Genomic DNA, 8,654 nt, shown 5'->3' with positions numbered 1-8,654 from the left:
TGTGTGTGTGGGGTACTTTATATTTTTTATTAAATATATGTTTTGAAGCTTTTCCAAAAATTAATTTAGATTTTATCTTGTTTTTTTGCTGTTATTTTTACTTTTTACTGATCTGAAATATGATCCGAACCGTTACCCCTAAAACTGACACGATCCGAACCGTGGGTTTTGTGATCCGTTACGCCCCTCTGTATTAGTAGAACCCTCTTGAAGAGCTACTCAGTTTGGAACCACCGTTAGGCCACCTCAGGAAGGTAAAGCTCCACAAGAAAAACTCAAAGCAACAAGCAATTAATGGACACAGATAACAACAGTGAAACTACATATAAAATCAAGTGGAACAATACAGTGCATGTTACTGTATGTGTGACTGCAGTCATCACAGTCAGATACCTTGCATAAATTTTAGGTCAGTAAATTGGATAATTAAAAATGAAACAATATCAACAATGAACTGTATCAGCAAACACAAATTATAATATGAATCAAATCGTTGTTTAAATGAATCACTACATCCCTAAAACACATTGAACTACTTTTGAAATGTAACACATCTAAAAAATGTCATGAAACTATTGTATAGATTTTGTTGTTTGGTTCTGACCTGATGTTTTGGAACTGCATTAATCCTCTCAGAAATGTTTCTATTTGAAAAATAGAACTCAAGATACTAAAGAGAATTGCTGAAAAACATTCTGTGTTCTCAGCAGCTTCATGAAGCTTAGAAGTCCAAATAAACAACAAAAGAAGCTGAACAAGTTGGTCCTTACCTAGAAATGTGCTTGAAGCAAGCGGGCAGGTTTCTCCCCTTTAACCTTTTGTATGGATGCATCCCACACCTCCCTATTAATGCATGTTTTGGTTTGAACCCAAAACATGGTGACCGTGAAGACCACTGTATGTGAAACAATGAAAACAAGGTGTGGAGAATGCAAAGAATGCTCTGAAACTGTCACACAAAGTCTCTAAGACTTCAGTCACATATCCCAAAATGCAACAGTGCACTAACTTAAATGAAAGTTTTCCAACAAAACCATCAGCTGGCTGTGTGGTGGCATTTGTAATCGGGAGGTGGCAGTAGCATGTTTACATGCTGCACAGCAGCTGCTGAGTTTTTAAGAAAAAGTTCAAACTAAATGGCAACCAAACACATTGTAACCTGGGATGGTAAGTGCTGCTGAGGGGGAATTATTGTTGAGACTCAGAGAGACATAGATAATCTAAGTTAGAGTGAAGTAAGTGACTTATTTGCTCTGTGCTTCTCGAAGTGCTTCTTATATTATTATATAATCTCCCCAAAAGACCTTTTCCAAACTATTTTTAAACTATTGACAGTTTGAAAAAAATGCCCATTTCCATTTTCTTACTATTACAGGATTCAGTCGCCTCCTGTTTACCCTGTGCGTTCCCATGGAGACTGTCTGGCCGTGGAGTGAGACTTGTTGAGAAGTTTGTTGTTGTTGCCTGTCTGGATCCTGTTTCCTGTTCCCACATGATGTGGAGTATAGCGTCCTGTCGGTCCACGGACTCTGTACTGTGTTAAGGACGTGACACTTCGGCTCTCGCCACAGGGCCCCGCGTTCCACACCCAGCTCAATGTCGGACAATCCTGGCACCGTGCCTTTCACACCATCGCCCCCGGCTCCCCGGACAAACGGCTCGAACTAAGTTGTTGTTGGTCGCAGAGGAATCAGCTGATTAGCATGCTGTGCCGCAGCATACAAATGTGTAGAAGAGCGTATCTGCAAGGTGGGAGCAATGCTTGTACCCATCGCTGGTGCAGCGCTGTGGTTTGGGCCTGGTCACGGGTGCATATCCTCAGACAGCAACAAACAATTGCGATGATAAGTCCAGTGTTCAGTGAAGATGATCTTGGTGTAAAGTGACGGAAGGAACAGCCAGTGCTTGCATTCCAATGCCGATGCTTGTGTTCACCAAATCGCTCTCCAGTTGTTTGTGGTTCATAATATAGTGATGAGATGTATTGTTTTGTAAATGAAATACCCGACAATTACTGCGGGGATAAGGTTTTTATCAGATGTACCAGAGCCTGTGGTGGCCCAGGTAAATCATGGTGAAGATGTTGCCCCCACAGGGCCATGAATCTCCTTCATGTCTCCACTTGTGAGAAGCTGACAGGTAATCAGCACTATCCTTTTCACCTGTGTGACGGGAAGTGCCTACCTGTCCTCCTCTCTGTGGCTGCTGCCCCTCCTGGACAAAGGATTCTTCTTAAAAAGACTCCCTATTAAACTCTTATCTTAAACTCTGAGAAGTGTCCATCTTCTCACATCCTGACAGTATATTCTTTCCAAATTATAGAAACAGTTATTTCTTAGTCATTTTATTTGTCAGAATAATCATTCTTGCTCTAATGCTTCCTTCTTAACTGTAAGGCATTGTATTTGGACCCCAATAGAGATAGGCACGTGTCTATAAGTGAATAAAGTGTTTATTTGGCTCAGGTAGGACCAGGGAACTCAGAAGAGACAGCCTTCGGTCAGCAGGGGACACAGAGGCACTAAGGTAGGAGAGGTGACTGGCAAGATGGCGCCTGTGTTCGGCTCAGCCGCTGCCAGCAGGAGTTTTCCACAGAAATTACCGACTCTTTTTATTTCTGTTCTCTTGGTTTTATTTTATGTGAACTGTGTTTTAGCTCCTTTAATTTATGACCGTTTTACACTGCTGACTATCGGACTGTCGCTGATTGGAAAAGATACCTTGCCTCCCTGCACCGCCGTTCTCCGCTCCCTGTGTCCGGCATCTCCAGAAGGTTCCCAGACTGTAGCCTTTCCGGGACTTCGTCGACCTCGGTGGAAAAGGAGAGGGAAAAGATCTGGCGTCCAGGTGAAAATCCGACTGCGGTGGAAACGCGGGGCTTCCGGAAGACGTCGCCGAGAGTTCCTTGCTAGCTGTCAGCTGTCAGCTTCCTCCGACCCAAACGCTCTTCCCGCGTCGCTGCTCGGACGCGCAGGATCCGCAATCCTGAGGCAGTGCTACCTGAAGACGGTTTATCCTGGCTTTTCTTCCGACTGGCCGCCTCCTCCTGTGATTTGTGGAATATCTGATGGTCCTGGATCAAACCCCGAGGTTCTCCGACCCCTGACGCGGGCTGCTATCAACAGCAGTCGGGCTCCCGCGCCTCTGAACATCGCGCTCCTCAACGCCCGCTCCATCGGAAACAAGTCTTTCCTGCTAAATGAGCTGATAGACTCCAGGAACTTGGATTTTATGTTTCTGACTGAAACCTGGCAGCGGGATTCCGATCACTCATCTCTCATCGAACTCTGCCCGGCTGGATTCTCCTTCATCCGTCGGCCTCGGCCATCGGGTCACGAAGGGGGAGTCGCCGCGGTGTTCTGGAGTCGTCTCATGTGCCGCTCGGTGAGCGTCGGTCAATTCTCATCATTCGAACTTCAGATGATTAAGGTCGGAGATAAGGACCCCTTTTACTGTGCTGTTGTGTACCGTCCACCTGGACCAAACAGCCTATTTTTAAACGAGTTTAGTGACTTTTTATCTTCCACCATGAAGCTGTCTAGGTTGATTGTGCTGGGTGACTTTAATTTTCATAATTTTAATAGCTCTGATGATTCCGACCTGTTTACCAGAGGTTTCAGCAGTGTCATGGACTCTTTTAATTTTACTCAACATGTGTGTGGGCCCACACATGTTAAAGGTGGCACGCTGGATCTCGTTTTTACTCTAGGAGTAAATATTGACTCTATTTTTTCTGAAGACATTTTTATTTCTGATCATCATTGCATTGTTTTTAACCTGTCATTTTCTGTTTCACTTTTACCTGCACGCAGAGAAATCAGCTCTTGCATCTTAAACTCTTCCTCAGCTGACGCCTTTTCTAATGCTTTTAATTTGGTTTTTCCTCCGTGTACTGATGTCAATGCTTTACTCGGTCTTTTTAACAGTCACTGTCGTTCCGCTTTAGATGAAGTCTGTCCCATAAAAACTAGACTGACCCCTGTCACAAAAGCATCTCCCTTGATAAATGACAGTATACGGCGTCTAAAACAGTCCTGCAGGAAAGTTGAACGTTTATGGAAGAAAACTCGCCTGCATGTTCATCTCCTTCACCTTAAAGATCTTTTAGTTTCTTTTAACAATGCTGTTAGAGATGCAAGAGCTACATATTTTACCAATCTCATTTCAAAAAGCAGAGGGAATCCTAAGGTGCTGTTCAACACCATTAGTGATATTGTCATGCCTCGTCCACCTGCTGTTCCCATCCACTCAAATGATGATTGTGAAACGTTTTTATCATTTTTTATTGAAAAAGTCAGGTCGGTGAGGAACTCTCTGCGTCTCACAGCTGCTTCTGTTTCTGTTTCTAGTCCTAGTCCACCACGACCTGTGATCTTAGACACGTTTTTATCTGTTTCTCTCCCTGAGCTGGTCAGATTAGTGGGCACAATGAAGTCGTCTTCCTGCTCACTCGATCTGCTACCAACACCTTTGCTCAAAGATGTCTTTCAGTCCATTGGTCCCTGCGTCCTGTCCATAATTAACTTATCTCTGCTGTCTGGTCAAGTTCCTGAGCTGTTTAGGGAAGCTGTCATAGCTCCTCTCTTTAAAAAACCTGGGCTTGACCCCTCCCTCCTGAGCAGCTACAGACCCATTTCTAATCTGTCCTTTATCTCAAAGCTCTTAGAAAAAGTTGTTGCTAAACAACTCACAGCTGCTTTAGACAGACACGCCATTCTGGATCAGTTCCAGTCAGGTTTTCGTAGAGCTCACTCCACAGAAACAGCTCTTCTCAGAGTCACAAACGACATGCTGATGCAGAGTGATGCAGGAAACTGCTCCGTGCTTCTGCTTTTGGACTTAACTCTCCAGCACCACCGCCAACTTCGGTCTCCTCAACGTCCGCTTGCTCACGAACAAGGGGCACCTCATCAGAGATCTCCTCATCGATCAACACTTGGACTTCATGTGTTTAACAGAAACCTGGCAGCAGCCGAATGACTTCACCTCCATAAACGATGCGACTCCTCCGGGGTACGTTTACATTACGCACCCCCGCGTCTCAGGGCGCGGGGGGGGGGGGCTTGCTATGATCTTCCGTGAGAACTGGAGGGTCGCGCCCGTGACTGTCCCCACCTGTCAATCATTCGAGGCAACTGTATGCCAGATATCTGGATCAACGCCAACTGTCGTTGCCACCATCTACCGGCCCCCAAAACCAAATAAGGATTTTATAACGGATTTTTCTGATTTTTTAACTCACCTCTCCACACTGTAACCTAATTTAATAATTCTGGGGGATTTTAATATCCACTTGGACTGTGTCAGCAACACCCTCACTAAAGAGTTCACATCCTGCCTGGACAGCTTTGGTCTTCATCAACATGTCAACTTCCCCACCCATAAAAATGGACATGTACTGGACCTTCTCTGCTATTCAGGTGTTCCCCTCTGGACTGTAAACCGGATATTTTCCCTTCTTCAGATCACATGCTATTATCCTTTAAAGTCAACCTCTCTCTCCCCAAATCCAAACTTCCACGTACTATCACCTTCCGGAATATTAAGGACATCAACCTGGACAATTTATCCTCACTTATCAACAGCCTCCCCCCCACTGACAGTCTCTCCACTCCAGATGAACTACTGTCATATTACAACTGTAACCTCCAAGATCTGCTGGACAATCTTGCTCCACTCAAATCCAAGTCCATCACATTCACCACTTCTGCACCCTGGTTCACCTCCAGTCTCAGACAAGGACGACAACTGGAGAGATTATACAAAAAAACCGGTCTAACTGTCCATAAGCAAATGTACACCAACTATATCTCTCATTACAATGACTCCATCTCCAAGGCAAAAATCACTTATTTCTCTGGTCTAGTAAACTCCTCAGTAGGAAACACAAAAGCCCTTTTCTCTCTCCTCTCCAAAACAACAACGTGTCCAAATTCACTCCCCCCCCACCTGTACTCCCTAGATTTTTGTAACACCTTGGCATCATTCTTCACATCCAAAATTGAGCAAATCCACCAGCAACTTCGGCCTTCCTTAACCCAAAATACAATCCCTGCTGCTCTGACTCCCCCACCACACTTATTTTCTGATTTTAACCTCCCGTCAGTCAATCAAATTACTGAACTTATTAACAAATCCAACTCCTCCTCCTGTCAACTTGATCCTATACCCACTGCTCTGGTCAAGGCTGCTCTCCCTTCTCTGTCCCCACTCATCACCAGCATCATTCACGCCTCTCTCAAGACTGGAACTGTCCCCTCTGCTCTCAAATCAGCAGTCGTCACCCCATACTTAACAAATCTGGTTCAGACCCCTCCAACCTCAATAATTTCCGCCCAATATCAAACATCCCATTCATCTCAAAAATTCTGGAAAAAACTGTCGCCAACCAACTCCGTGCTCAATTCTCCAGCAGCAATTTATATGAACAGCTCCAGTCTGGTTTCCGTCCCCTCCACAGTACAGAAACAGCCCTCCTCAAGATCATCAATGACCTCCTCCTTGCTGCAGACGCCGGTTCAATCTCCATCCTCCTCCTGCTAGATCTGAGTGCGGCGTTTGACACCATCTCCCACCCCATCCTTCTGGACAGACTTTCCAATATTGGCATCACCAACCTACCCCTCAGCTGGTTCCATTCCTATCTCTCCGGTCGCACCCAGTTCATCCAGTTAAAATCATTCACCTCTCCCGTGGCCCCCGTCACCACAGGTGTGCCCCAGGGCTCTGTCCTGGGGCCCCTGCTCTTCATCATCTACCTTCTCCCCCTCGGTTACATTTTTCGGAAGCACAACGTCCAGTTTCATTGCTACGCGGATGACACCCAGCTCTACATCTCCTCCAAACCTGGCTCCACTTTTCCACCTTCCTCCCTATCCGAATGTCTACATGAAGTCAAGTCCTGGTTCACAGCAAACTTTCTTAAATTAAACTGCAATAAGACTGAACTTCTCATTGTTGGCACAAAATCCATCCTCAGTAAAAACTGTAATTTGTCTCTCTCCCTCGACAACTCCTCCATATCCCCTTCCCCTCAGGTTAAGAGTCTGGGTGTCATCCTTGACAGCACTCTGTCCTTCTCTGCCCACATCAACCACATCACCTGGAGCGCTTGCTTTCATCTCCGTAACATCTGTCGTCTCCGTCCCTCTCTCACCCCTCACTCCACAGCTGTCCTGGTCCACAGTCTCGTCACCTCCCGGATCGACTACTGTAACTCCCTTCTCTCTGGACTTCCTCAGAAAACCCTCCGTAAGCTTCAACTGGTCCAGAACTCAGCTGCTCGGATAATAACCCAAACCCCCTCCATTCAGCATATTACACCCGTCCTACAGCAGCTCCATTGGCCACCAGTATCTCACCGGATCACCTACAAAATCCTCATTTTAACTTTTAAAGCCCTCCACCTCGCCCCTCCGTATCTTTCAGAGCTCCTGACTGTCGCTACTCCCACCCGCTCCCTCAGATCCTCTTCCTCCCTCCGACTGGTTCCTCCACGATCACGTCTCATCACCATGGGGGGTAGAGCATTCAGCACCTCTGCCCCACAACTCTGGAACTCCCTCCCCTCTGATCTACTGTACAAAATATGGACTCACTTTCTCAATTCTCCAAACACCTGAAAACTTACCTCTTCCGGTCTGCATTCAATACCTGACACTTTCCTGTAATTTTAACTGTTGATTTACTGTTGTGTTTGTTTTTTAGCTGTTTGTTTTTATGCTATTGTTGTGTTTTTAAGCTTTTATGTACTGTGAGGCGACCTTGAGTGCCAAGAAAGGCGCCATATAAATAAAATTTATTATTATTATTATTAACTGCAGCCTTTGACACTGTCGACCATCACGTACTCCTAGACAGGCTGAAAAACTGGGTTGGGGTATCCGGATCTGCTTTAGACTGGTTCACATCATACCTCACTGGCAGATCCTTTTCTGTGGTTTCCTCCAAGTTTAAGTCCTCCTCTGCATCCCTCGCTTCTGGTGTGCCACAAGGCTCTGTTTTGGGACCATTACTGTTCATTTTATATTTGTTGCCTTTATATCATATTTTAAGTTATTTTAATGACATTTGTTATCATTTTTATGCTGACGACATTCAGCTTTATGTATCTTTTAAACCACAGGATGTTTTTAAAATACAGATTTTACACAGGTGTCTGGATTCTGTCAAGAGTTGGATGAATGACAACTTTCTCCAACTGAATGAAACTAAGACTGAGGTCCTCGTCTGTGCTCCTGACAAACACCACCCCCAGATAGTCCAGCGGCACGGTCCATTCGCCTCTTTTGTCAGGTCATCTGTTAGAAACCTCGGTGTAACCCTAGACCCAGTTTTAACTCTCGACTCTCACGTCAGTACACTTGTTCGTTCTTGTTTTTATCATCTGAAAAACATTGCTAAACTGAGTCCAGTTGTGTCACGTTCTGAGATGGAGATGCTCATTCATGCTTTTATTTCTTCTCGTCTTGACTATTGCAACTCCATCTTCACATGCCTCAGTAAAAAATCTTTAGAACTTCTTCAGGTTGTCCAGAATGCTGCTGCAAGGCTTTTAGCCAAAACATCTAAGTATTCACATGTCACCCCACTGCTGATCCAGCTGCACTGGCTCCCTGTCTGCTACAGAGTGCAGTTCAAAGTCCTGGTTTTAA

Source organism: Oryzias melastigma, linkage group LG20, assembly GCF_002922805.2.
Source record: "Oryzias melastigma strain HK-1 linkage group LG20, ASM292280v2, whole genome shotgun sequence".
NCBI lineage: Eukaryota > Metazoa > Chordata > Actinopteri > Beloniformes > Adrianichthyidae > Oryzias > Oryzias melastigma.
The sequence above is the reverse complement of the archived record's forward strand: the minus strand, read 5'-3'. Positions refer to the sequence as shown.